Source organism: Arachis ipaensis, chromosome B5 (genome assembly GCF_059453495.1).
Source record: "Arachis ipaensis isolate K30076 ecotype BB chromosome B5, ASM5945349v1, whole genome shotgun sequence".
NCBI classification, from domain to species: Eukaryota; Viridiplantae; Streptophyta; class Magnoliopsida; order Fabales; family Fabaceae; genus Arachis; species Arachis ipaensis.
The window spans coordinates 64987585-64993584 of NC_142440.1; the positions used below are offsets into that span (position 1 = coordinate 64987585).

Consider the following 6000-nt stretch of genomic DNA (forward strand, 5'->3'; position numbering starts at 1 on the left):
GGTTCAACTGCCAACCCGACACATCTCTATGGAGATGTTGCCCTTCAGAATCATGGTGTGGGAACCCCCGAGATATAGTGCTCGGATCACTATCCAAGGTTTTGTGCCTGTACGCTTTGATGATCTGAAGGGATGCGAGCGGGATCTATTGCCACCAGTCTCACATCTAAGCACAAGCGGGATGAACCACCGCCCTTATGCCGCCGCCACTACCTCGACAGGCGGGATCTAACCTCGGCCCCTACCGGATGCATAACGTCTCATAATCTCAATGAAAAGTAGTGCAGTGGTTTTCAAAAATATTTTTAATACAAGATGGATCCATCACTTCATTCAGAGCCATCGACTCATTTCGACCACTGTTCTTTCACATTTCAGTTCCGAACTCAAAGTTCCTTAATCCTTATCTCATTCATCAACCATTCACCACATAATTTTAAACCACCTTCAGTACGCCAGAAACCTAGGCCTCCGTTTTCTAAATTTTTCCAAATAATATCGTCTAAGACCCTTAAAATCCTTTCCTATTTTCATGTATCCAAATATATGCCCAAAAGTCTTAAAAAGGTGTTATAGAAGCTTACAACCTTGTTGGAGAGGTAGAATAGTAGAAAACAAAGCAAAATTTGAGAAACAGGGCGTGTGCGACCGCACAGGGATGTGCGCGCGCACGCTCCTGAGAGTTTTAAAAGGTGTGCGTACGCACAGGGGTGTGCGTACGCACAGGTGTCAAAACTTAAAAAATTCTATTCACTCGCACAACCTATGCCAGCTCCCCCAACAGACTGGCCTTCCCAACGTGTGCGTCCACACAGGTTGAAATTCTTCCTTAGATATGTGCGCGCACAAGCTGTGCTAGCGCTGCAAACAGAACGCATTTTCCTACCTGTGCATGTGCACAGGTGTGTGCGTCCGCACAGATCAAAATTTTCGCAGGTTGTGCGTCCGCACAAGGCTATGCGTGCGCACATATAAAAAATCATAAAATTCTGCAACTTTGCAGAATTTCAGATTTTTAACACCAACTTTGAATGATCATAACTTCCACTACAAAATTCTAAATTTCACAAACTTTATATCGATTTAAAGGGTTTTCAAAGATCTTTAATTCTTAGCTAAATTCACCTAATTTTGAAAACCAAGGCAAAAGTTATGATCAAACAAAGTTCTCCAAAAACTAACTTTTACCCAAAATCACAATTTCCACAATTCCTTTATAAAACACAACCAAGACCAAACCAAACCATTCCAAACTCCAATTCTCATCAAAATCAACACTCTATGATATATTACACCAAGCTTGCCACATATTTCTTCACTTTACCTCATTCTCAATTGCAACATTAATATATTACATATAATCAAACCTCATTAGCATTTTTCCAACTTTATTACCAATCAATCAACATCAATATCACATTTATCAACACAATTCACTCCTCTACTCCACAAATCATACATCCTCATCACATCACTATCAATCATCAATATCAACTCAAAAATAATCATTTCATCAAACATCATCATACAATAACATCCAACAATTCATCAAGCATTCAAATCCAATCCTATCGTATGGATTACTAGCCTAAGTGTCCATGAATATTATATACTACATAGAAGAAACTGAAACCATACCTTGGCCGATTCCCAATATGAACCAAATGAGCTTTCAACTAAAATCCAACCACCAATGTAACTCCATCAAGCACCAACAAGCTCCAAACTCACAATAATCAAGCTATATAAATATAAATCACCACAAAATCAACCTAGGGCTTAACATAAATCAAAAGTTCACAAGAATTCAAAGGCTCTTAGCTTTCCAAACAGATTTGGATGTCAAAACCCAAAGCTAAGCAAGGATTAGAGTGAACCTAAACACTAAGAATCACAAAAACTCACTTAATCCCAAGCCCTAGATACCCGAAATTTTGAGAAGAAGAACTGAGAGAGATTCAAGTTTTTCTTACCAGTTTCTTGGCTGGATTTTGTAGAGCTCGTCACAAGAAATGCGTAGCCGCTGACGGCACACAAATCGGAGCAGCGTAGCTGAAGATATTAGATAGAGAAGAAGAGGATGAATAGTGCTCTTGGGGTTTCTCTTCTTCTTCTTCTCTTCAGTAATGTGTGGGTGTGTTTGAGTATGTTATGAGTGATTGGGTTCATTAATGAACCCTTATATATGTTGGGCTTGGGCCCAACTTGGTTTTGGTCCAACCCGTTAGCGTTTTTAGTCTGTTTGGCCCAACTTCGGGCCAAACCTTTAAAATTAACGTCCGTTTTTCCATTTCTAGTGTTTTTATAAGGTTTTTGATTGTTTCAACTTTCTCTCGAGCAGCACCGGACAGACTTGAATCGGTTCAACCGGTTCAACTGCCAGTTCAGAGTTTTTCACGGTTTTTTGTAGAAAACACATTTTCTGACTCGGAAAGGCCCACTGAGTCCAAAAATGATGTTTAAAACCTCAAGTTATCACTCTAACTTTTTGGAATCAAATTTGGATAATTAATCACTTATTTAACCTATTCGATTAATCGCGGTTCTTACAATCCAAAGATCAAAATCACACAAGCTTAATTAACTCCTATGAACAAATTAGGTAATCTTGAACAGGAAATAACTTGCCCCTAAGATTTTGAGCATCTAATATTCGGCATTCAATAAACCCAATTTGGCTATAGTCAGCTGTAAAGCTTCATGCTAAGATGGAAACATATTACAAATTATTGAAGTGGAGTCAGTACAGAGTACTTAAACAATTATGCTACTTCAGTGGCTGAAACTGGCCATCTCCCATTGAAAGCCAAGATTATTTACCACCATTTCCAGAGTTTCACCACTAAAGAAGGACATGACAGCTCCAGTCATCGCCATGGCAGTTAGGGCACCAGCTAGTCCGATTCTTGCCCACAAAAGCCATCCCTTTTGAAGATCGAAAGGTACTCCCCAATCTGAAATATTGTTTCACCTTTAAATGAAGATGAGATAAGCAACAACATAAGATACTATGATTCTATAGATCAAAATCTGACTAGAATGAGGTTTGAGACAACACACTGCAACAATAATTATGCAAGAAAGCTACAACACATTCTGTAGTGGAATAAATTGTTGGCATATATATAAACATTTGAAACTATTTGCTTGTATTCTATGAAATTCTGAAAACTTTTGGAATGATCAATTATCATATTTGAAGAAGTCTTCTGACAGTGGCTGTTAACTGTTAGCCATACGATAAATAATTCCATGTGCAACAGCAGTTATAAGGCTGCCAAATGAATACAAAAATATAACCTAATCAGAACAGACTTTACTTTAACATTGGAAAGACAATTATGTTATTTAGATAGATTTACATGATTAAGTGCTTTCCAAATTAGGAAAATAGTCAAAAAGGCAAAGACCTAAAGTTAAAAATAAAATTTTTGCATAAGTTACATTACTGACTACTATAAGCATTATCTTGTGGTCTCGCTATAAAAACATGAAATGCCTGCATCACTTCAATATCCTTAACAATCACTAACCAAAAGCGAAAAAGTAGAAGCTACTTCACAATTTGCCAAAAGAATTTGTGAAAGCATAAGGGTAATAGTCTAAAAAAGATGTTGCATACCCCTGCTCCGTGAAACTTATCTTTGATTTCTCATCTAAACATAGCTCATCATACTGAATGCTTAGATTTATTACTGCTGCTGCCTCAACCAAACCTGTGAAAACGAAACTAGTTGGAAAAGAATTAACACTAGAACCTTCAAAAACCAAGCAAATAACTGAATAAACACACAAATCAACGGTAACAGTAATATGATTCTACATGATTTTACATTATTTGACACATTTAATATGAAATCACGGTAGGTATTCAAAACAAACCCTAATCCACAGGACAGAGAAGTTAACGCAAGTGTTTGCCATTGCCAAGGCACCTGCCATCGCTGGAGAATTGGCCATTTGTCTGATCCAGATTCCTAAATTAAGAGAATAATACAAAAGTAAGCACTAAAATGGCCTTATTCTCTCATCTTCTCCCTTTAATAGAGCAACAAAAAAATAGAAAAACTGGCACCTTGTCCTGTAACTTGGTTTCAGATTCGGCTCGAGGATTGGAGAAACAAACTGATGGAAGAGTTCCTTCACTTAGAAAACCAAAATCGAAGGGAATAGACATGGTTGCTCTTCTTCGAAGGTGTTTGAAGAATAAGGGTTTTGTGCAAGAGAGGTTGAGGTTTTTGGCATTGAATTGGAAACACGGCGAGAACAAAGCTAGAGAAGAGGTAGCAAGCTTTGACAACATTATGAAAGTTGATGACAACTTTGATTAAGGTTTTAAGTTGAATTCGACTGCTAACACACTAAGCATTTTTTGGGGGGAGTATGGACGCAACCATACTTTGGACGAAGTTTGTGTCTAAAATCCAAATACAGTAAACAATCATCCGATCTTGATCCTGATCTTGACCTTTACCTCCAGGACAACACCATTTCTGAGAATTTAAAAATCTTAAATCGGTTTCTATTCTCATAAATTTTAGGATAATGTCATTCTTTCATCAAGTTTAATGTTAAAGGCTAACGAAAAAAAATGCTTACATAGATTATTAATGGGATGAGATATCCATTATCTCTTGAACTATTAATTTCGAATTGGATGGAAACTGATACGACGCACAGATGAAATTCGACAAAGATCTAATTAACCCTAACTCTTCAATTGAAAACAATGTCACAATAGATTGAATACTCGTATGAAAACTTCTATTTGTTGTTCTGCAAGCTGCGAAACCTTAAAAAATGAACAAGAGTGGAGTTGAAGGAGATGGAGGTGACGAGCATAGCTAAAGTGGCAAAGAAGGATATGCTTGTGAGTAATCACACCAGAAGAAGATTTGTTGTTCCTACATGTAAATGTGGAGTTTATGCTATTCTATACATGTCAAGAATAGAGAAAAATCCAGACAAGCTATTTTTTGGATGTCCAAATTTTAAGGTACTGTTAACCATGTGGTTCATTATTTGTTAAATGATTTCTATCTTAATGTTACTGATGTGTGATTATTGTTAAACGATATTTATTTCAATGTTATTGATGTGTAGTTATTGTTATTGAAGACTGCATCACCTCATTGCAATTTCTATCCATTACTTGATGAATATGTATCTTCTATTTATCAAGCATCTAGTGGTGAACACGGGAGATACTATCAGAATCAAAATTATAAGGCGGAGGAAAACCTAATGAAACGTGAAGAACAACTAAATGAACATTTAACATAAACATAATCTTGTAGTTATATACATTCTCTAAAGAAGGCAAGTTGCTGCCACACTAAAATACCATATTAAAATATTACATCAAAATATGTTCTTATATCTAATACCATGTTATACTTTTTCTAAAGATAGTAAGATGCTGCTACACCAAAATATATCATTAGAAGGTCTTGAATTCAGTCTCAAATACTAATAACATACTACCAACATACTACTAATAAACTAAAACAAAATATCACAATTTATCCAATCTTCTTAGGAGGTTTAAACCCACATGTAAAGATGAAGTTGAAAATTCTTGATGTAATTCCAGCACTAGCAACTGCTATTGTTTCGGATGACACACTATGTGGAGCAAATGGTTTTGCATTTGCTAGAGGAATACATAGTGCCATAGTTGGTAGAATAGATTGGGGTAATGCTTAGGGAGTTGGGGACCTAAAAACTGTACTTCTTTGAAGAGCTAGGTTGGTTGGATGTTGTGGCACCTTACTAGCTGATGCAGATGAATTCAATTGAGATGTGTTAGCTGTCTTATCTTTACTATCATCTCCAACATGTATACAGAATCAATTGATCAATAGATTATCAATAATAAGATAAAGGAGCTCTCGTTGGAGAGCAAATTGAGATAACAAGATCTCTTCACTTGTTGCTGGAGGTTTTATTGCTCTCTTGGACTTCTTTTTGTTATACTTTTTAGCTTTAGCCTAGTTTCAC

At 36.4% G+C, this 6000-nt stretch overlaps 1 pseudogene; it reads right to left on the minus strand.

Annotated features, from left to right (window-relative positions):
• LOC107643633 (uncharacterized) overlaps positions 1-4177 on the minus strand; it is a 54540-nt pseudogene extending 50363 nt beyond the window's left edge.
• Between the last annotated feature and the right edge of the window lie 1823 nt (positions 4178-6000).